Here is a 24,073-nt window from a genome sequence, read left to right as displayed (position 1 = left end):
TTTTCTTTTAAATTATAATTAGCAGACACATTCTTAAGCTGGGGGAAGAATACAAGGGAATGTCCGTGTTCAGAAAGAAACCCTGGCTGCTAAAGGTCTCCGAAGGACAATGATACGTGGTCCAAGCACAAATCCGTACAAAAACTACAACCCAAAACTTCAGCTTTGGCCAATGCTCATTTGACCGCACAGTTGCAAGAATCTTTTGGATTCTCGATCCTGCCATCTGACAAATAGATTTTGTTCCTCTCTCAAAGGCCATGCTACTTGCCAACCACCTCACTAAGTTGGAACCTGTGTGCAGAGAATGAGGTGAGGGAGGGGGCAGAGTAGGGGGATCCACAGAACCAGATCTCGGGGACTCGGGCGCTCTGCTCTGGAGTTTGGACCTTACGCTACAGCCAACAGGAACGAGCAAAGGACGGTCAGTGTGCATTCTGGAGATCTCTCTATTGTCCAAGGTAGGGAAATCTGTTAGGGGATCCTGCCATGGTTCAGGAGAGAGATAATGCGTCAGTAAGATGATGGAGAGGAGAGAATCCATCTCAGGGGCACGTGGGATGCAGAGTTAATAGATGCAGAGTTAATAGTCTGGAAGAAGGTGAGAGAAAGGAAGGTGCAAACAACTTCTTCTGGCTATACCCCAATAACACGGCGATGTATGTGCTGTGGTGTCCATTTCACAGATGACAAAACTGAGCTTAATGAGGTTAAATTCACTCACACGAGTTTACTAGTTAACAGGCTGGAAATCATACCATGGTAGTGAGGCACCACGCGCGGCGATTACTCAGGCATGTAAGATAGTGAGAAACACATTTAAGGGATTATTGGAAACTACCTTTAAAAAACCAAAAAACTTGCTTTGGGAAGAGAGTATCCCTGAGTCCTCGGAGAGCAGTATTTGGGCAGTTACCGCCAGTGACCTAAATGGAATGAGCAGATTTTAAGAGGGTTTGCCCTGGTCTCATCTTCCTCACTTATCCTCTTTTACTTTGTCCTTCCTCTTGCAGCTGGGAAAGAGAGATTTGTATAATAACGTGTTAGCATTTGAGAGCATTTCAGCAAAGCCGGCTGCCAGCTGCCTCTTCTGACAGAGGCACATCCCCCAACATCATTTTATTCCTTTTGGGTAAGTGGCCTCCTCCCCATTTCCCAACTGCTTTGGAGATAAAAGAAGGCAGTGAGGGATTTATCCTTTTTCCCATAATACTGTGGCTGTAATTTAAAGCTGCCATAACTCATGTGAAGAACTGTGACCATAATACCATGGAAAAAGCCATCATTCAAACCCCGAGGGAAGAAATGCGGAGTCCTGTTTCTTCCAGCTGTAAATTGCCTCAAAACCTGCAGACAGCTGTGGGCATAGCCAGACAATGGAAACTAAGGTTTGGCAAGTTACCCATGATGAATTGTTTTTTCTTTCTCCCCTTTTCCACATCTTCACTAGAGTCAAAATAGTTTTCTGTGTTGGAAGGTGACCAGGAATAGATCATCGATCTGTACTCAGCTAGTACCTGACTCTCCAAATTTGGGGGATGCCCCCAAAGATTCTTAGAACTGGATTAAATTTGCAGATAATAGAGCCTGGTCAAGTTGGGTTAGATCAGTTAGACTAGTTCTGTGAGGATACCAGCCATGAGTCTTCTGGGGAGTGTGGTGTCTATTTTTCTTTTGTTTCTGGGCTGGGATGTTCAGACCTGTAATTTCTCCCACTCTGTTTTGGTCCATGCTTCCCAGCTGTGGGTGAGCATAACAGCCTATGCTATGGTTAAAACTCACCGCCCTAATTATTCTCCAGTGAGCTCATGTAGGAGAGCATGAATCCCCTAAAATCTGCTCCCCATATGTCCCATCACACTTAGCTCTGTCCAGTATGCATACTTATACATAGGTATGAACACCTTCTACACATCAAGAACATTCTAGGTACTTTGCACTCACTATATTATCTCATTTAATCCTCACCACAACTCTGCAAGTTAGAGATTATCATTCCCAATTTATAGTTGAGGAAATTAAGTCATCAAGTGACTCAGTGACTAAGGAGAAGAAAATTTCTAACCCAGGTCAATGGAACTCATCAAGCCAGTGCACTTACCTCTCCTGGTTCACGATTCTTTTAGGAGATAAGATGCATATGACCTCTGTTAGAAAAAGGAGGACAAATTTCTCATAAATGCTACTGAATGTATAAACTTCTGAATCAAATATTACCTAAATATTTCTGAGATATTATTTACTTTTGGAAGTTAATAATTTCCTATTCTTGTGCTTCTGCTTTAAGACTTGTGAGTTCAGGTTTTCTGGGGTTAGATGGCTTGAATTCAATCCCAGCTCTGTCACTTCTCACCAGTGTGACTTTGGGTAATGAAGTCAATAACCTCTCTGTGCCTTTGTTTTCTCATCTTAGAATGAAGATTCTAAGTAGTATCCACTTTATAGGGTATTCTAATTTTTAAAGAGGATAAATTAATGTAAAGTGTCCAACACAGGTATGGCAAGTGGGTTGTGTGGTTGACTTACACTGGTGGCCTCAAGTGAACCACGCCTCCCAATACTAAGCCTGTGTGTAATGCCCTCCCACCCTGACTCTGGACTTGGCTGGATAACTTGCTTTGTCCAATGGGTTACTAGCAAGTGGTATGGAAGCAGAGTCTTAATTAGTGCTTGCACATAGGGGTTCGTCCCCTTGAGACATTTGCTCTTGGAGCCCTGAGCCACCATATAAAGAAGTTAGGCCATCCTGTTGGAGAGACCCCCTGGAGAGAAAGATAAATGCCCACTGAAACCCTAGCTGTTCTGTTCCAGCCATCCCGGCCGAGGCTCCAGATAGCCATCTTGGACATTCCAGCCCCAAAAGACACCATGTGGAGCAGAATTACCCCCCAACTGAGCCCCATCAACCCATAGAATCCTAAGAAATAATAAAATATTCTTTTAAGCCACTACGTTTTGTAGTGGTTTTTAACACAACGATAGGTAACTGAGATAAAGTGTATTCAATAAATGTCAGCTATTTTTTAAAGTTGTCCTCATTATCCATTGACTTTATTTCCTCCAAAATAATAAACATTAAGACATGAAAAGCTGTGTTCCTTAATATCTCATTCACTCAACAAAAATGTGTTTTGTTCCTCCTATGGGGCGGGGGTCAACAATGACTTGTCTCCCACCTTTAAAAAAATGGCATTTCCCCCCTCAAGTATTCCTTCATAGGAATTTTGAACTCTTAGATTTGCAAAACAGACAAATTTAAATTTCTCATCTTGTTGAAATTATTATTTATCGACTGACTACAATATTTATCCATTTATAAAACCTTTTAAAAATGCATGAGGCAATGAGTGTAGAACCCGACCTTATTTTTCATATGTTCCCTGACTCTTCTTGATAGGAAGTTGAAAAATACTCAGCACCACATCAAAAGCAGGCGCTCAAGGATAAAAGGGCCTTTGAAAGGTCAGCCAGTCTGCTCCAGTCTAGGTAGGCTTTCATCTCAGCTGCCCAGAGAGCTGCCAAGGCTCCTGTTTTTAAAGATCTGCAAGCAACATTCCCTGGGTAGCAGCTGCAAAGCCCTTCATGCATTGGTGTTTCCAGGGGAAACCGTGGGGCGGGGCTAACTTTGCGTCCCTCTCAGGCTCCTACTTTGTGGGCTGCTGTAATTTAGAGTCATGTTTGTAGCCCTGAAGTGCCATTTGGTTGAAAATCGTCCACTCCTCGCTGGTCTTATACACAGCTTCTACTGGGCACACAAACAAGATGAGTTATAACAAAATTGTGCGGTAGAGAGAGCTTGCCTTTCCTCCCACAGTTCTCTTGTGGCCGGGACCTGTGGGCCTTCACCTCCTTAAAGACTGTTCTGACTTCAATTGTTTATAGGACATACGAGTTTTAGCCTTGCATCATTTCTCCCTCTACGTTTGCGTCTTAAGATATATATATCTCCCAATTATAGCATATAATAGAATATATCTCCTCGTACCCTGTTAATCTAATTTTGAAATCAGAGAGCTAGGAAGTGGAGTCTAAGCCAACTCCCACACTTATCTGCTGTAGTCATTTTAAGATATGAACGGGAGTGGCAATGGGGTCACAGAGGGACGACGAAAAGCATTTGGCCTGGAGACAAACATTCACAAAGGATCTCAAATTTAGATTTTTGACATTATTTCCAGATGAGGCTTACTATATAGTCAAGGACACAGATGCTTCTCGTTCACTTCTAATCTGTGTCCCATGATGTGCCTATACCACCTCTCAGGTGCTGCGAATTAATTAAAGAAAAACAAACTTGTAATTACCTGAGAATAGCACAGTTACATACCATTGTGTTTTTTGAGTTAAAATCATAACTTGTTAATGTAAACATTAATATGTGCCACAATTTTGTGATCCTGTTTTGACAATACTTTAAAGTAACAATAACGAAGCACTTGTGGAGTCTTTATATTCTAGGCACTTTGCAGGTGACATCACGACAAGCTGGTGAAGTGGGAACTATTCCCGTTCCATTTATCCTATTTACAACTGAGGAAACTGAGGCCTGATAAGAAGTAGGCCCAGGGCCCACGTAACCGAGCAGGACCCTACGAGGCCTTCTCAGAATAGATCCCCACCCATGTCCTCTGCCTGCCTTTTGTCTGTAGAAGAACTTTAGTCAGAGGATAAATTTAATCAGAGAAGTGAGAAAATGCAGAAAGAAAGGAAAACAGTCAAGCAAGACAAAATAATAATACTTTAGCCATTAAACAAAGTCATGGACCTTTAGTTCTTCCTCAAGGACTATAGAGAATATTCTGAGCCATGTCCCTTGAGCTGTTTTGCAGATACTGAAACCCCCCAGGCGGGAGAAGGTAGCTGTACGCTGCCCACAAGCACGTAGACCCCAGACGGGCTGGAACCAGAAGGTTGATGATGCCGACTTCCAGTTACCTCCCCAACAACCGGTCAGGAGAATGTCCACGAGCTGATCACGCCCTGCTCCTTGAACACTATAAGACTCCTCACTACCCCCTTCAGGGTGGACACACAGTTTTGAGGGCATGAGCCTGCTGTGGCCCCCTTTGCCTGGCGAAGCAATAAAAGCTACTCTTTTCTACTTCACCCCAAACTCTGGCTCCGTGTTTCTGTTCAGCACTGGGGAACAGGGGCCGAGTTTCGGCAACACCCACAGGTGATTGAGCACAGAGTTGGGGTTTGAGCCCAGACAGTCTGGCTCCAGAGCTAACATGTTCAGCCCCCAAATCTGCTGTGATTTTCATGTCTGAAAGTCTCCACACATGGGGAGGACCCCTTGTATCTCCAAGAGGAGCTGGACAAAGAAGTTGGGGAGGACAGGCGTGGGAATGATGCCGGGAAGGGTGGGCCCAGGTGAGCTGTGTGATTGCTGACACACAAACTGCAGTGCCTGCTAGAGCCAAGGAGATGAGGCTGCCTTCTGGAATCTGCCGGGAGTCGGCCTGTCCTCCCAGCAGCTTCCCAGCCTCGGCCCTGCACTGTGGTCCTGCCCCCTCCACTTTCTCCCTCTCCTCCCGGCTTTGTCTCCATCTCTTCGCCCCAAGACTCCTGTACCTGGGGGGGTCCTGAATCCTTTCTCTCAGCTGTTCCTCTCTCTGCCCAGCCTGCGCTCCACCCTCAGCTCCCGTCTCTGACCTCAGGGGCTTCTGAGTGGCGGCCATGCTGTCACCCCTAGTCAGCCATGGAAAATTCAGGGCCCAGAATTTCTACTACCTCAAGCTCTGAGTTGACCCTTCTAGGCCCAAATTCCAGGGAGTGGAGAAGTGTGGAGTGGAGAAGAACCTGTGAGTAAGAGGAAGGTGGATGGCCCAGGAAGTCCTGTTGTAACAGGTGTGTGGGGAAACGTGTGTTTACCTCATGGGCGGGGTCCCGGAAGCCTGTTGACACTGCAGTTTGTACTTCCGTGTGCATGTGCAGTCACGAGGAGACGGTCACTCACCACATTGCCGGTGAGCCTGCACCCAGACAGGCCTGGTCACGGCCGCTTGAATCACGAAGCCCCACGGGCACAGAGGATGTGAGCTTTGTAATGGCCCACAGAATGTTCAAGGCCTGAAAAGAAAATTGATTACAGAAAAATAAAACCATAAACTAAAAATAAATGTCTAATGAAATGCTTACAAACCATAAGAGCATATCACCTAGTCAACCACAAGTCAACTCACATGTAACTAATATTTAATGCGGACTGTGGGTGGATTTCCATCTCATTTAATAGGTTTGCAAAGATCTTCAACCAGCACTGAGGCAAAGGGTCTTGCTCCCTCTGTGGCAGCTGGCAGTGGGGACCGGATTAAAAGTGCCAGAGGATTTGCATAGAGAGGAGGGCTCATGGGTGGGCACCACAGACCCTTAAAGGGGGGCAGAGTGACAAAGGGGGCCCTATCAAAGATGCCCCTACGTTCCCCAAAGTGAGCCCTTCCCTCTGGCTCCTTAAATCTTAAGTAAAATTCCAAAAGTTACAGTTTTGGTGCAATTGAATTTCTTGCAGAAGTCAGCAAGGGGAGTGGGTGGGGGATTGAGGAGGGAGGTTTGCCTCTCTCTCAGCGTCTCTAAAACTGAACCCGCCTCCATCTACAGTTGACAGTACCTAGGTTAGGGACACCCACCCTCCACGCAGCGGAAAATTCGCATATAATCAGCCCTCTGTATACGAGGTTCTTCCACATCCGTGATTCTGCATCCACGGATTCAACTAACAGCAGATCATGTAGTACTGTAATATTTACTACTGAAAATAATCCACATATAAGTGAACCTGCACAGTTCAAACCCGTGTTGTTCAAGCATCCACTGTACTTCTATCCTGGTGCCCAATACCTTGTAGTTCCAGGGCCACTCTCTGTCCCCCGGACAATTGCAAGATCCCCCTAATGGGTCTCCTGCTTCTCTGCCAACTTCTTTCTACCAAACAGAAACAGTGGTCTTTAAAAACCATAAAGCAGATGCCTTCAGACCACGACTAAGAATAAACTCTCGTCTCCCTTTGCCTTTCACAAAGCCTGTCGTGACCTGGCCCCAGCTGGCCACTCATCTTCATCACCAGCCCCTCTCCTGAGTGCAGTGAACCTCAGCTACACAGCCTCCCTGCATCTGCCTCAACACGTCCAGCTCGGCCCGACCTCAGAGCCTTGGCCCTGGTGGTTGTCTTTGCCCGCAATTCCTCCCCAAGACAGGCAGGCCACCCAGCTAGCCATCTGGGTCCCAGTCAGAGGTCACCTTTCAGGAGGGACTTCCCTGACCCCCCAGGGGAAATCCACTGCATCACAGGGCCTCACACCGCCCTGTCTCATTTTCTTTATCAAACTTTTCGCTCCCTGAAACTATCTTTTCTTGCACGTTTTTCTTTTATTCTTGTTTACTTCTTTGCCTGCCTCTCACCTACTAGGATGTAAATTCCTCTGGGACAGGGGCTTGCCTATGGCTGTGATGCGATTGCCTGCAATGATGCCTGGGATGTAGTAGGTGGTCAGTAAATGCTTGTTGAAAGAATGAGTAGAAAAGTGAATAAATGGGCCTGAATTGATGTGGCCCACAAGAGTGTGGAAATCATGGGAATTCTTTGAGGTCCTCCAATCAGAGGTAAACTAATTTTAACTAACCCTCCAAGGGGTCTTCAAGTAACATCTGGTTTATGTATGTATTTAATTATACCTTACCTCATTGCAAAAGAATTTGTGGGCATTTTCAAAGATACCTAGAGTGCAGTAAAATTGTTTAAAAGGAAATAGTGAATATGGAGAGGAAATTAGCATTGAAAAAATAAGATAAAATGATGGCAAGATTAGCAATTAGAATACATATCACAAAGTTCTTTCTTCCTTGACAGAAGTAGACTGTAAATTTGAACTTCTTATTAGCTAGTGACAACTTATCTACACTAACGTTCTTAAAAGTGAGAAAAAGGGTAAAACTTTACTTATTGAATTTTCACCTGTTAGCCATGAGTCATAGCAACTATGGTAACATTGAAAGTGTTTCCAATTAATTTTACTAACCTTAGTTGTAGAGCTAACTATGATTTGTTATCAATATTTACTGAACATCTGTACTCAAAGGGCTCATGCATTCCAATAAACTCATGTGCCTTCCTCATGTGCTGCCCTAATAACCTGGCAGGGTTCTAACTACTCAAAACATTTATGAGGAGCAGACCCTGCAGGAAGGTTCGTTGACAAGCCCCCTACGCGATGCAGGTCTGATGTGCCTTACTTCTAACCAGTAGAAAATTCTTACTTGAGTTTAATTTGTAGTCTCCTTAATAATATTGAGTTTCATTTTCTTCATCTGCCTTCTTGCCCCACTTTTCCAGAATAAAACCCCTCTATTGGTTTAATTTTTTTCTAACATTTATAAATTTTCCAAAATTTTTCTCATCTCTGTTTCTCTGGAAGCTTCCCGTGTTCTCCCTCTCCCTCTCCCTCTCCCCCCTTTCTCTGCTATATGCACACATTTTTGAAAGGCAGTATAGCACGGTGTTGAAAGCATGGGCCATGGACTATTGGCCAGGTTGCTTAATCTTTTTTGCTTCAGTTGTCTGTTTGCGAAACTGGGGATGATAAATTCACCTACCTCCCAGGGTGGGTGTGAGGATTAAATGTGTTTGTACACGTAAAGTGCTTGGAAGCCTGGCACATGGCGAGCACAATGCGAACTTTATGATTACATGCTATTCCCCTTTAAAGTGCCCCTCCTTTCCTGTGTCTGTCAGCAGAAACTGTATTTACTCCTGTTGTCTTCTATCTCTATGTCTCTGAACATTACTGGAATGCCTTTCCCCTCTTCTCTGCTTGGAGAACTCCTATTCATCCTTCAAAACTAATCTTATATGTTTCCTTCTGCAGAAAATCTTTCGTTTTTTGTTTTTTTTTAATAAATTTATTATTTATTTATTTATTTTTGGCTGTGTTGGCTCTTCGTTTCTGTGCGAGGGCTTTCTCTAGTTGCGGCGAGTGGGGGCCACTCTTCATCGCGGTGCGCGGGCCTCTCACTATCGTGGCCTCTCTTGTTGCGGAGCACAGGCTCCAGACGCGTAGGCTCAGTAGTTGTGGCGCACGGGCCTAGTTGCTCCGCGGCATGTGGGATCTTCCCAGACCAGGGCTCGAACCCATGTCCCCTGCATTGTCAGGCAGATTCTCAACCACTGCGCCACCAGGGAAGCCCCCAGAAAATCTTTCTTAATTGACACACCCAACCCCTCCCCTAGCAGCCTGTGTGCACCTCTCTATCACAGCATTTAGAATACTGTGAGGTATTATCTTTTTGCTTGTCTGTCTCTACAAAGGACTATTGAGACAAAGGCTGGAATTTAACCCTTTGTGTCTTCAATGTCTAGTACATTGCTTGCTACATAGCGGTTGCCCAGTTCTAGGTTGTTTGAACTAAAATGAGTACAGAACTGATCCCATGGGAAAAAATCAGTCAACAAAATGACAGCATCACATTTCTTATATGTTCCATACCTAAGCATTCCAGTATCATGTTTGCTTTTCTGGCTGGGACTAAAAGAAACTATGTATTCTTAATCTTTATCATTTAAATAAATTAAGATTTAACTCATCATAATAGGAGACAAAGTCCTATTTCCCTTGCAAACACATTTCAGGAAAGTGGCATAAGCGTTGGACCCTTTACTGGGCCCTGGATTCAAACCTTACTTCTGCCCCTCCTAGCTGCGAAATTTAGGGCAAAGTAGTTCACTTTCCTGGATTTTGGTGTTTGTATCTGTAAAATGGACATTGTGATGCTTGTCTCCCTCTCACACTTCTTGTGAAGATCAGTCGTGACAGTAGATGTGAATGTGCTTTTAGAACAGCATATCATCTCTCTGCGGATGTTAAATAGTATGTTATTTGGGGAGAAATCTTGGTGTCTAGATTTAGGCACCTATCTAACTAAGGGGTGGGAAACTCTTCTGGTTGAAAGGTTAACTGGAAATAATATTCCTTTTGAATCAAGGTTCAGCTGTGAAGCAATTTGCACATTTATATTTTCAGTCACACCATTTCATTAGCTGTTAAGAGATGTTCTAAAAAGACACTGCTGTGAGAGGCAGGGTGTTTGTTAGTGCAACCCAAACCCTTAGTAGTTCTTCAGGGCATGCTGAGTATTCCTAAGGCAGAGGATGACTATATAAAGGAAGGTGGGGACAGGGCCGAACAGTCAGGGCAAAGGCCAGTTTGCACACTCCAAACACAGCGCTGTGTGAATTATGACTATTTTTACATGGCAACTGAACCATGAAAACTTATGCATAGCGATTTGTTGGCTAGAAGATGTCTACATGCCAGTCCTTTAATTTTTCTTTGCTGCTTTCTAATTTTACTGTGATGATAACAAACGAAACCACAGCATTTCCATCAGAAACCAGAGCATGTCCATGAATAACTAACAGACTGCATACAGTTTTCCCAGTGAATTTGCAAAGCCAAACGTGGGTTGGCTTTTGTATATAAATTGCCAGTGCCCCTTTTCCATTCTGGCGGGAGCTTTCTGAAGGGAACATTACAGCTGTGATGAATAACAGTCCCTCTAAAGAAGCTGGCGTGAGGCACACATTTCATCCCGCTGAGTGGAACACCATGCCTGTCGCCAAATGTGCCGGGTCTCCCACCATTAAATAAATATATACATATGTCACTTGGCTTTGTTTCCAAGTCCTGGGTTCTATAGAAACCAAGCACTTTATTACTATTAATAATACTACAGTTACAATAGATGCAAAACCAAAGAATGGCGCTTTGTCCTTAGATGGTGCCTTTGATTACGTTTCTCATTGTTCATTACTTAATTGTTACTTACAACATCCTTTAACTCTTCGTTTACCACTACAATAAATGACGATATTCTTTCTAATATAAATTAGCTCTAATCAGCCAATATTCTAATGAGTCTATAAACATAACATATACCTCACAGGATAATAACAGTTAACATTGATTATGTGACAGATATTTTTCTAATCATCATTATCCCCATTTTACAGATAAAGAAACTGAGGCTTAGGAAGGTTAAATGACTTCTTTAACATGGCATAGGTAGAATTTGAACCCAGACCACTATGTTCTAATGCTTCTCTATGTAAGTAAAGCATAAAAGTGCTGTTCAAATTTTTTCCCAAGCAGTGGCAGAATCATAACCATTCCTGTGTAGAGAGGAGTTTTTTTCCAGAGACAACACTCATCAGTGATCTCGCAATAATTATTGTCATGACGCTTTTTTTGAAATGCTATTTAAAAAATTAACTCAGGGTATTAGTTAGAATCAAACAAGAGAGTATGGAGGCAAATACCCAGTTTTCTGTTTCTTTTAAAAATTGTATTAGATGTAAATTTTTATTTTAAGATAACATCACTTAGCTTTTGGATGTTTCCTATAAGCTTTAAGCTATCTTTCTGACTTCTCTCTCTCCACCCCCTCACTAAACTGAAGAAGCCTATGGAAACTGCAATTCGATAGCCCAGCTCCCAACCTCACATCCACCCCATCTCCTCACCCCCAGCTACAGTGTACCTATTGCCTATGGAACCAAATCCAAAATCCTCATGTCAAAGCCCTCATCAGTGTGGCTTCATCTTACTTATCCAGTCTTATTTCCCACAACTGGTCGACATTTATCCTTACTCTCAGTCTAATCTCAATCAGAGCGACTTTTCTGTCCTTGAGACACACTGCTTATTCCTGATTCCACACCTTTGATTATACAGTCCCTGCACTATGGAACGCTCACTGCTAACATGTAAAGAAGCTTTAAGACCCGTTTCTTCCTTGAAGGCAACCATTCTAGCCCATGTTGCTTTCCCCTGGTCTTCTTCCTTTTTCCCAGGTTTGATTTTTTTTTTTTTTTTTTTTTTTTTTTTAATGTGTGCAATAGCTCCTCTCTTCTCCTGGAGGCTGTGAATTCTAATTGTTTCAACATTTTCTTCTGCTCTCTTCATCGTCTCTCATTGATCTACATTCCTTTAGCCTGTATATTTGTTTTGGGGTCACTTTCCTTCATATTGGATGATTTGTTCAATGTTGGTTATCCTTGGCCTCTGTTTATCTTTTAGAGGGAAGAATTAAGACGAGTGAAAGTTCTGTGTGTATGAGCAGTGTGTGTCACCTAGCGGGCTTCTCTGTAGAAGAAAAATGGCAAATTTTAATAAAAACAATGTCCTGAAATGATTTCCAAGGAAAAAGTAACCCATTCAATACCAAAGATTCATGAATAATGAAAATTTTGCTTATGAAAAAAATAACTGGGTAGATGCAGAAGGAAATTATTTAATTCTAGAGCTTAGTTTAACTGTATATTGCAGAGACAAGGTTGAAGTAATAGATCCTCAGTAAAGCAGCTCCACAGTTTATAAAAAGTATAACAGCTCTCTTAGTTCTGAACAGATAAACAAAGTTCCCTTTAAAGCAACTGTTAAGAAAATGAATCTGACAATATTTAAAAACTTATTGATGCCTGGTGGAAATTTTTGAAAAACATAACTTAGAGACAGTTCCATTAATATAGTGTACACTGCCTCACAGTTTCCTTTTTTTCTTTTTTTTAACCATCTTACAAAAATATTCATTTAAAATCACCTTGGCTCCTTAAGAGTTCTGTGGATTATAGCTTTTTTTTCCTTTTTACCTCATTGTTTCATTTTACCTGTAATTAAAACTGCAGTAAACCAGGAAGAAGTGAATGAGAAAAATATTTCTCTAGGCTGTTTTTCCTGTCTTGTTAGCAGAAAGTCTTCAAAATAGAATATTCTTAAAAGTTTTTCAGGAGATATTGAATTCACTGAGATACTCAAGGGAAATGAAACTTGTAAATGCCATCAAAGCCTCATTAACTCGTTTCACGTATTTGCCATTAAATCATTTTGTCATAATAGCCTCATTAATTCATCATTCTTGTTTTTTCCCTCTTTACCTATTCTTTTTTATTTTTATAAATTTATGTATGTATGTATTTATTTATTTATTTTTGGCTGCATTGGGTCTTTGTTGCTGTGCGCGGGCTTTCTCTAATTGAGGCGAGTGGGGGCCACTCTTTGTTGCGGCGTGCAGGCCTCTCACTGCGGTGGCTTCTCTCGTTGCGGAGCACGGGCTCTAGGCACGCGGGCTTCAGTAGTTGTGGCTCGCGGGCTCCAGAGCTCAGGCTCAGTAGTTGTGGTGCACGGGCTCAGCCGCTCCGCGGCATGTGGGATCTTCCCAGACCAGGGCTCGAACCCGTGTCCCCTGCGTTGGCAGGCAGATTCCTAACCACTGCGCCACCAGGGAAGCCCCTTCCTATTCTTTTATCATTACTTATTGGTGACCCCAATAGGTAAAAGTACCTTCGGTCTTTGTTGATTGCTAGCTCTCCTGTCTGGTTTATTTGGGGGAAGGAAGCAGAATGTTACAAATGGTGACCGCCTGGCTTCACACAGGTGCTTGGAGGACGGCTCACTGATTAATGAAAGTCTCAGTTTGAAGAAATTACTCGGCTGGTTTTTTACAGCTTGACTCTCTGCCCAATGAGGTAATGGCAGAAAGTTTTCACTTGCCTTAAAGATGATTCCTTGTACATTATATCAAAAAGGAGCTGAGGGTTGCAATTTAACTTGTAAGATATAATTTGAAATATTAAAACGGAGAAAGTGCAGCCAGCAGACAAATTGAAGTGGCAGGGGAATTCAGTACAGCTGAGGACAAAGTCATCCCGGTTCACACAGTGCTCTGAGCTGCACCTTAGTTAAACTCCCTGCGGGAGGGTTTTTCTTTCTTTTTTTTCTTTTTTGGCTGCACTGTGTCTTTGTTGCTGTGCACAGGCTTTCTCTAGTTGTGGCGAGCGGGGGCTACTCTTCATTCCGGTGCGCAGGCTTCTCACTGCAGTGGCTTCTCTTGTTGCGGAGCACGAGCTCTAGGAGCATGGGCTTCAGTAGTTGTAGCACGCGGGCTCAGCAGTTGCGGTGCGTGGGCTCAGTAGTTGTGGCATTCGGGCTCAGCAGTTGTGGCTCGCAGGCTCTAGAGCGCAGGCTCAGTAGTTGTGGTGCACGGGCTTAGTTGCTCCACAGCATGTGGGATCGTCCCCGACCAGAGCTCGAACCCGTGTCCCCTGCATCGGCAGGTGGATTCTTAACCACTGCGCCACCAGGGAAGCCCACTGGGGGAGGTTTTAAACATGCATTCAAAGCTGGCTCCTTTCTAGACCTAGTGAAATGAGCCTGAGAATCTGCGTATCTTTAAAGTTTCCCAGGTGATTCTAGTGCATTGTGAGGGTTGAGGACTACTGAAATAATAGGACAAGATGCATTACACAGTGAGTAGAAATAATTAAACTCGCCCTGTCCTCTCAACTCTGGGTCAGACACACCATGCGAGAAGGTGTAAAGACACAGAAGACATGGCTCTCCAGAGTTTTCTATCCTCTCTGAGAGACAAGCACAGGTGAAGATAACTGAGTGCAGCATAAGGCAAAGCATAGTTAGGTGGATGCTATGCCTATAGGGATTCTGGAAATCCCTGTGGGTGTGAATAGTAAAGAGGCTTCCTACAGGGGATGCATTGAGTTGGAGCTTTGTGGTGAGCAAGGGGAGGGTGTTCATTGCAGGTGAGACAGAGAGCAAGGGAAGGAGTGTGCTCGGGGTATGAATATAGCGAGCAGACCGCACCAGGGCTGTGGTTGCGGGTTGCCCTGCTCTGCCCTCATCACCACCCTCCACCGATGCTTTGCATCAGTCTTCACTGTAACCCCTCAGTGAAGTATCATTACAGGTGGAGAAGCTGCACCTCAGAGATTTTAGGAAGCTGCTCAGTGTCTAGTCCCCTCTCCCGCCAGAGCATTCAGGCTGGGCATCCAGGTGACCTGGTGTTGAGGAACCGAGGAGGAAGGAGGGAACCCCTGTTAATCTGCAGCTGTGACACCGGTGGGGAGAGTTTGCAGGGTCAAGGTGGAGAAGCAGGAGCAAACTGACCTTTGATGCAAGAGCACCTGAGGCCCTTGTCAGGAAGCCAGGTCAAGGTGAAGAGGCTCACGAGCCAAGGTCACCAGAACCAGAGCAAGTCAGGAGTGACCCAGTGCAGCACTGGAGACAGGCAGCCCTATCTACAGCGAGGCATTTGCATGCTCCCAGAGGCAGGCTTGTGTGTGAAGCAGGAAGTTCTGACATGGTCTTCTGGATGCAACAGATATTCTGTCACCTAAAATAAATTAGCATTCAAGGTTTTTTTAATATGGTTATATAAAAATGTTATATAGTATTATTTTAAGCAACATGCACTTCAACCTGCCTCACCCCGTACCTGATCCCCAGAGCTATAAGGAGACATTTTGTCACCTGGGACAAACAGATGGGCATTATTAACAGTGCACACCATCTGGCGGCTTTCCACTTTAAACCATTACTCTTGCTAAATAGATGTTAAGCTTTCAAAATCATTATTTACAATTTTTGTGCCCTCTAAGTCTCAGTGCCTTAGGTCCAAGCCTTTTCCCAAGCTCGACCCCTGGACCACCCCTCCTCCAGCCAGTAGGGGTGTGACTTGGGCATGGGGTAAGGGTATGCTGTGTACATATATGGGAATGAAGACAGCTAAGGGTTTAATGTTCTGCTTCTTAGGGTCATGAGAGAATGTAAAAGTATTAATGTTTATGGCATCCAGGAGGCCATGTCCAAAGAGTACAGACCCTTTGAGTGACGTGATGAGTCCCCTTTAGGGACCTAGGAGGGACAGGAGACTCATGGAATCAAAACAACCAAGTAGCATAGATGTGATTTGAATTTAGCGCATGTGATTCCCAAGCTGAAAGTTTCTTGCAACCGTATTATACCCTGGCTACTCAGATACCATGTGCATTGCAAAGAGACGTCAGCTGCAGTCCTTGTCCTTGCCCAGTATAGCTTTCACCTTAGCTATACTGACAGGGCTGGGATGTCTAAGAATATAAATAATGATTCCTTGCTGGCATCTGATTAAAGCCAAACAAGATGAGAGAACATTAGGTACTGAGGTAGACCAATTCTTCTGTGGTTCTCTTTGGAACCTACTGATCTAGATTATTCAAGATTGAATTTTCATTTCTATGATTTATTTCTTAATATTTGTATTTTTTGAACAGATATTATAGGCACATGGCAAAACATTTAAATGATAGAAAAAGATACACAGTAACTAATAAGTTTCCCATTTTTCTGAGTCAGGAAACAAAATTTACCTTCAGAAGACTCAAATTCAGAGACGTTAATAAAGGGGCCACTCACAGAGCTGTGGGTAGGGTTAAGGGGATTAAAAAAGGGACGTGAAGACTAGCAACAGCCAAAGAAGGAAATGTTGTTAGTGGAGCCCAGTGAGAGCTGGGACTAGTTGTGTTGCAGACAATGCACCAAAGCGGGGAGAGAGCATGGAAGAAATCGCTCTGTCTTTCCCTCTTCCCACCCTCAGATCTCCTGCTGGTGCCTCCCATTGGCCAAATCTAAGAGGAAGTCAACCAACCATCAAGGGGAACTGGATGATGGCGGCTGTGGAGGGCAGGCTCTCTGAAAGGAACAGAGGAGAGAAAGGAAAATGAGCTGAGGTGTTCTTGGGGTTGGGGACAGACCCAGAGAACAATCCACATAGCACCCCCGACCCTCAGTGCCCTGCCCCCTGCCCCCTGGCGACAATTGTTCGTGGTATTTTATAACCATCCAGAAATAGTCTATGTGCAGGCCAGCTCGTTTTCTACATAAATAGTGAACCCTTCCCCTGCTTCCCCTTGCCTTTTAGTCTTAGATTGGGCCCCTTCTAGCATCCATGGAACTATCTTGTCCTTGGAGACCAGAAGTTCTAGAAGTGTGGTCCCCAGACAGGCAGCAACACCATCACCTGGGAACTTGTTAGAAATGCAAATAAGTTACAAACTCTGGGAATAAGGCCCAGCAATACGTGTCTTAACAAGCTCTCTGGATCATTCTGATACACGCTACAGTTGGGGAACCGGCGTTCTAGACTTTCTGAATGAGGCTGGCCTCACCCGATCAAGGCTGCTGGCTGCCCCCAGGTCAATGTACCTGAGAAATCAGTGAAGAGAGAACCACATTATCAGCCTCTCAAGGCCATGTCTTTCCACTGTACCTACCAGTAAGAAAAACAAAAAGCATTAAGTATTGATTCAGTACCTGATATCAACTCTCAGGACAAACCAGAACTCCAAAACAGCATGGAAAGAAGAGACTCACTCTCTTCCTCCTGACACATTCATTCCCTTTTCTCTCTGTCTTTTTGTATGTTTAGTTCTTTGGATGCAGGTAGTGTTTTAATATGTTTGGTTGAGTATGTGATGCAATACAAGCTAAATATAATCATGGAGACGCACAGTCGCCACATGCTTAGGGTTGGCATGCGCTTGGAATCCACAATGAGACTCACTACCTGTCCTACTCCCTCAGGGCACTGACTCTGTCAGGAGGGCCCTGCCAGGCATTGCTCAGCTGTTGTTTAATGTGGCTCAAACGCTTACAGCATATAAGGCAATGGCCCACACAGAAGATGGACACCTTGTCCTCTGGAAGCTGGCAAACCAGCCTGAGGCTTGGGAGGCACTTATTAGCATTGTGATCCTAAGACCCTCAGTGTGCCTTGGCTCCCTATCTGTGGAATGGCAGTGATAGAAGCCGCTGGCTTGCACAACTCCCGGGAGCACCATTCAGGCAGAGTACGATGTGAGTAGCACCCGCTGGAGGGTGAGGGATGAATGGATGAATAAATAAGAACCCCTTCTGGTGCCTGCTACTGGGCTGAGAAGTTCCGCTGTGTGGCAAAGAGCTGTAGTGGAAAGTGCACTTTGAGTCAGGCAGTCTGGGGTTAAGTCTGGGCTTCCTTTCTTTCTTAAAATGTTGTGACTCAGGCAAGCTCATTCAACTAGAAGTATCCCTTTGACGTATCACCTAGAGGCAGTGGCTGGCACATAATTACGGCATGCAATAAATATTTGTTGAAAAAAATGAATGTATATTCATGACTCAGTTTCTTACTCTGTATAATGGGGACAATAATATAACTTATCTCATAGGGATAAATTAAGATTAGTTGAGATTTAAATATGTTAACAAATGTTTTAAAATGTTAGACACACTGGAAGGAATTCAACATGTGCAGTTATAGTAACCATGTACCAGGGAATAATTTAAATACGTCACAAAGATTGTGAACCTGGGGTACCATGTCCTGAGTCAGACTCCAGAAATAGAAATGTTCTAGATTATTCATGATTAAATTTTCATTTCTATAAGGAACTGGAGAAGCAAGGAAGAGAGAGAGAAACATTTATAATAGTGGGTGTATGATCCTGGCTGTATATTAGATTCACATGGGGAGCTTCTAAAAATTGACAATTAAGTCAAATCCTGGGTCATGGGTCTTGAGCATGGGTATTTTTAAAAACTGCTCCCTGTGATTCCAAAGTGTAACCAAGAGGGAGAACTCTGACTTATGGACACCTATTACATGCCAAGTATTGTGTTTGACGTTAGACAAATACCATCTCCTTCAGTCCTCACAACAACTCTACATATTAGTTATTTTATCCCTATTTCACAGGTGAGGAAATCAAGGATCAGAGGCTAAAGAAACATCCCCAAGGTCACAAACCAGTGTGACGGATCCTAGCATGGAAACCTAACCTGGGACCATCTGACTTCGAGGCCAGTGCCCTTTTCACTGCTTTGCACTACATCTGGAAGGATCCTGTAAGAAGGGCATCAGAAGAGGGCATTGGGCCAAGAAGAAGGAGACAAGGGAAGGCCCCAGGGACCAACTGAAGTTTGGTCACTGGGACAAGGCATAGCAGTATTACCGGAACAGAAAGGTGAAGTCCAGAATGCCCCACCTTACCTCCAACTGGTCCCCCATTGGGCTGAGCCTGGGCTTGCAGTGGGCTCACTGGCCCCCGTGCTGTACACAGAGCCCAGCAGCGTTGGACCGGTGTATGCATGTGCTTCCTCGCGTGGCAAAGGGTCATTTATAACGGAAAATATGGGAGTTGTTTTCCTTTCCAAGTAAGTGATATTTCTTGGTAAAATGCTAAGAAAATTCCTGAAAGTGTCAGAAATGGAGTTTCTAAGTGTATTTCTAGTTAAGAAAGATTGGTTTTATGGCAGTAATTGACAGCTTCCCATGTGAACCAAATCCAAAATGCTTACAAAATGTCAGAGTGTGCATCCAAGACAAACTAGCCCTCTTCAACATCTGTAATTGTGACATGGATGCAATTCTCTTTGGGTCTAGAAATTAAATTTTCATTGTGAATACCACCATCCCATAACTAACTATAAAATGTGAAACCCAAAGCTTGGATGGACACAAACCCAATGTTTCTGTTCTTCTATGAAAGAATTATATGTTTCCCCTTTAAAACTATCTCCCAAAGCAATTGGGCAGGAGTGGGGGGAATAGCACATTTTTTGGTTATAAATTCAGTTTGTTTGTTTCTCCTGGGCCCAAGCCATACATTTGAGTTGGTCATCCAGGCCATATTTCAACAATTGGATAGTCAAATAAGAGACCTTTGGGAATAAAATCTCTGCACAGTTAACTTCGTAATCATATAAGCAGTTTGGACTACCCATAGTTTTTACAAATTACCATTAAATTATTGGGAAGTGATCTAATCTTTCTGAGAGTTTCCTCATCTGTAAATGAAGGGGTATGGGGGTAGGACTTGATGATATCCAGAGACCTTTCAAGTCTAGAAATTCCACGCTTCTCTGAAACTCTACTGATTGAATTGACTCTTTAGGTCAGAATTTAAAATTATGTTTCTTTTTTTTTTCAGAAAAATAAGTTATTTTTATTTATTAAAAGACTGGTTCAATAGAACAATTTCCCCCAATTTTTTTGGCTTTTTATATGACAGTGATTTTGTAATGTAACTTTCTATATGGAGAACATAAAGATGATTTAGCCTCCACTCTAGCATGGGTGATAGAAATTTTTTTTTTTTTTTAAAGAAGCAAGTAGCAGCAAAAATTTTTTAGATTATACCAAGAGCAGTAAATGATTAAGAGAAAGACATAAATTTCAGATAAAAGTAGAAATGGAGTCTTGGACAGCTTGAACATGAAATTAATAAAAAGTAAAATACCTGACCACATTGAAAAAGATTTAAATTTCTTGCCAGTTTCACACAAAATACTGACGTCAACTAAGATAACAAAAACTAATAATATGCCACCACAACCTGGGCATCAGCAACAAACTAGTTAATAGGGGTCATTAATTTAAAGAGTATTTAAGACTAGTTACTACCCAAGAAAACTTGAAATGTTCTGAAATTTTATAGCTTATATGTGAAAGAAACTTGGGAGAGAACTTCCCAAATTTGATAACGATCCTAAAAACGTACTTCACCTTACCATTAACAAGGTATAAAACTTAAAGAAAAATTTCCAAGCCATCTAAAATAATGTCTCTTAAACTAAGGACCGGGCTCCAAAGTAGGGCTTAAAATGTAATATTGTATATTAGAAACAACAGAGACTTGAGACCCAGCCAGGCATGCGTACAAACCATAGGATGTTCTGCCACTTCCCGTGTGAACCATCACTTTGAGCCCCAGGTTCCTCCTCAATAAAATGGAAATAAGTGATAGTTATATCAGAGAGTTACTGTGAGGATTAAAGGAGAGACTATAAATATAAATAGTACAGTAGTGTTAGTAGGTGTCATTATCGTTATTATGATTAATGAGATGGTCTGACTTCCTCAGCCACCTAGATTCTCCCTCTACTGTGCACTACTTTGATTTTGAAGATAAGCAATTATGTTGAGAAAGTGAGACCAGAATTAGGATGTACCACAGGTTTCTTATATAGGTGATGGCATGGGGAAGTGATAGCTCGGAAAATGTTGAGGACGAATGAGGAAGAAAAACTAATTTAGAATAACACAGCGATGTTGAATGCATGCTTCTTGCTGAGGTTTCGGAGGCTGATAACACCCCTTCCTTCCTGTTCCAAATTTGGAACCAACGGAGAGGTAGACACAAAGTCACATAGATGGAGATCAAAGTGAGACTTTGCTACTCATAAAGCTGGCTTGGAGGACAGAGATTAAGCACATAGCACATGGATCCTGACATGGCACTTAATTTAACACTCTGCACAGCTCCCTCAGAAGGGCTGCACCGCCGCGGGCCATCCCCACAAGGACCCGCTTTTCTAAGCTCACTTGTGGAGTTGCAGAGTCAGCCTCTTCTCCTGTAGCGGGAGCGCTGGGCTGAGTTCCTTCTCCCAAATGTACCGTTCAGGTAAGTCTGGCAGCCCAGGGAGGAGAGCGTGAGGGACAAAAAGAAGCTCCTGGAAGGGAAACTCAAACGTCTTTCCCCCTCCTCTCTCCTCCTGGGAGATGGAGTGGTTAATCCTTTCCTTCTATGGAAACCTAAGGGGAGGCGGGGAGGAAGTGGGCCCCCCAGCTAACATTTCTTATCTTGGATCTGCATGCTTTATGCTTGCCTGGAACTGTTGGAATGCTTTATCAAATGAAGGTGAAAGAGAATTTTATTCTCTGCTTTTTATTCCTTTCAATTGATCTTAGATATGAGAATTCTGTAGGTAAAGACTATACACACAGAAAGATATATAGATAGATGACAGATAGGTAGATATAGATGTATAGATACTTGACTACTATAGTGGATGTATTATTTTTAACATACTTTTTTTTCTCCCAAATTTTTATTTTAAATAATTTATAGGATCTCAATATTGAAGAAAATTACTTTGAAATGCTGACCTAAAATAAATAGATGGCCAGTTATTTTTCCGGCAAAAATGGGTTTATTTGGGATCAGCAGAGAATTGTAATTTGGGGTCTGTAACCATGGTGAGTCACATGCAAGTCCCAGCACAGTGAAGAAAGGAGAAATCTTATCAAGGGGAAAGGAAGTTGGGAGGGCTGGAGTAAATAAAGAGTCCATGGTTTTTCACTGGTTGAGTTATTGCCAAGAAAGAAGACGAGTCTTTTTCCTGTTGGGCTCTACTATCATGGCAGGATATGAGAGTTCTCTCTTCTGGTCTCGCAATTCAATTTTGTTTTGTTTTGTTTTGTTTTTATTAGTTACCTATTTTATACATATTAGTGTATATATGTCAATCCCAATCTCCCAATTCATCCCCCCCCACCCCCGCTTTCCCCCCTTGGTGTCCATTCGTTTCTTCTCTACATCTGTGTCTCTATTTCTGCCCTGCAAACCAGTTCATCTGTACCATTTTTGTAGATTCCACATATATGCCTTAATATACGATATTTGTTTTTCTCTTTCTGACTTACTTCACTCTGTATGAGAGTCTCTAGATCCATCCACATCTATACAAATGACCCAATTTCATTCCTTTTTATGGCTGAGTAATATTCCACTGTATATATATACCACACCTTCTTTATCCATTCGTCATCAGAAAATCTACAAACAACAAATGCTGGAGAGGGTGTGGAGAAAAGAGAACCCTCTTGCACTATTGGTGGGATTGTAAATTGATACAGCCACTATGGAGAAACAGTATGGAGGTTCCTTAAAAAAACTAAAAATAGAATTACCATATGACCCAGCAATCTCAGTACTGGGCATATACCCAGAGAAAACCATAATTCAAAAAGACACATGCACCCCAATGTTCACTGCAGCACTATTTACAATAGCCAGGTCATGGAAGCAACCTAAATGCCCATCGACAGACGTATAGTGGATGTATTGGTTATCTATTGTTGCATAACAAATTACTCTGAACACAGTGACTTAAAACAACAGTAGATATTATCTCACATAGTTTCTGCAGGTCAAGAATTTGGGAGTGGCTTAGGTCGGTGGTTCTGGCTCAGGATCTCTCATGAGACTGTAGTTAAAATGCTGTCTGGGGCTGCAGGGCTGTAGTTTTTTGAAGCTTGACTAGAGCTGGAAATCCACTTCTGAGATGACTCACTCATGTGGCTGTAGGGAGGAGGCCTCAGTTCCTTGCCACGTGGATCTCTCCTTAGGGCTGCTTGAGTGACCTCATGACATGGCAGCTGGCTTACTCCAGGATGAGTGATCTAGAAGAAAGCAAAGCAGAAGCTGCAAAGTCTTTTATGACCTACCTTTGGAAGCTGCACTTTGTCATTTCTGCAATGTCTTATTAGTTAAACAGTCAACCCTTTTCAAGTGCGAGGGGACACACAGGTGCATGAAGACTGGGAGATAATTAGGGACTAATTAGGGCCATCTTGGAGGCTGACTACCAAAGTGGTTGACTCACCAAAGACTGAATTTTGTTTTCTTCACTTCTGGAGAGAGAATGGTCAGTGAATCCCATTGGTGGTCTTTGAGATGTACCAAAGCTACCTCTTGCTCTCACCTCCAGATAAAGTATTATATTATTAATCAGCCTTTTGTGAATTTAGGCTGAAAAAAGAAGATGTCAGGAAGGTTGGGACAACCTTTAATACACAAATGTGGCAGTGCAGGCTATTTGTCGGGGGGGAATGCCACATGACTCTCAGACATTTTCTGAGCACTTACTTTGTACTAGGTATTATGGCTTATGTACAGGATCACACTGCCTCCTTGCCTGTGAGGTGGGACCTATTTTTCTGTTTTACAGATGCAAACTCAGGCTCAGAAAAGTGAAGTAACTTGCCTGTAAATGGTGGAGCTGGGATGTGATCTCGGATCGGTTGAACTTTAGATCAGTGCTTCCCAAACTAAGACACATACAAATCACCCGGCAGGCGGTGGGGTCGGGGGGGGGGGTGTCCAGTTAAAGTGCAGAGTTGGTTTCAGTAGGCTTTGACCAGGGCTGGGGTTCTGCCTATCTGACAAGCCCCCAGGTGATGCTGACGCTGCCGAGGCAGGGACCTCTGTCTGGTAAGGAGGCTGCAGACGTGTCTCTGAACGACTACACCAAGGGTGAGGACTTCCAAGCAGCACAGCACCTGGCACAACTAGTTGTCAAACAAAAGGCAAAACTTCTCTGCAGAGGGGAGCTGAAACCCACTACACTCAGTCCACTATGGAAGCACCTTGCAACTGGGAAATCAGCAGGTGGGCTTATCCCACTCACCTGAGGGAAGGATGAGGGTT

The 24,073-nt window shown here is 43.2% G+C and overlaps 2 long non-coding RNA genes across 4 annotated transcripts in view; one reads left to right on the top strand and one right to left on the bottom strand.

Annotated features, from left to right (window-relative positions):
• Window positions 1–740: 740 nt before the first annotated feature.
• Window positions 741–24,073, bottom strand: part of LOC132364496 (uncharacterized) — a 75,021-nt gene continuing 51,688 nt past the window's right edge. The window contains exons 2-7 of one of the 3 annotated variants that reach the window (XR_009502817.1): window positions 22,781–23,046; window positions 17,031–17,094; window positions 14,955–15,180; window positions 5,875–6,072; window positions 2,102–2,147; window positions 741–926 (exon numbers count right to left, since the gene is read on the bottom strand). This is a non-coding gene — a long non-coding RNA (uncharacterized LOC132364496). The remainder of the gene's footprint in view (window positions 927–2,101; window positions 2,148–5,874; window positions 6,073–14,954; window positions 15,181–17,030; window positions 17,095–22,780; window positions 23,047–24,073) is intronic. The other 2 variants (XR_009502818.1, XR_009502819.1) reach the window with 2 other exon arrangements.
• LOC132364498 (uncharacterized) lies at window positions 17,420–19,059 on the top strand. Its single transcript, XR_009502821.1, has 2 exons — window positions 17,420–17,681; window positions 18,559–19,059. It is a non-coding gene; the product is annotated as an uncharacterized LOC132364498 (long non-coding RNA).

Source organism: Balaenoptera ricei, chromosome 4 (genome assembly GCF_028023285.1).
Source record: "Balaenoptera ricei isolate mBalRic1 chromosome 4, mBalRic1.hap2, whole genome shotgun sequence".
NCBI classification, from domain to species: Eukaryota; Metazoa; Chordata; class Mammalia; order Artiodactyla; family Balaenopteridae; genus Balaenoptera; species Balaenoptera ricei.
This window is presented reverse-complemented; position numbering and strand designations above follow the sequence as displayed.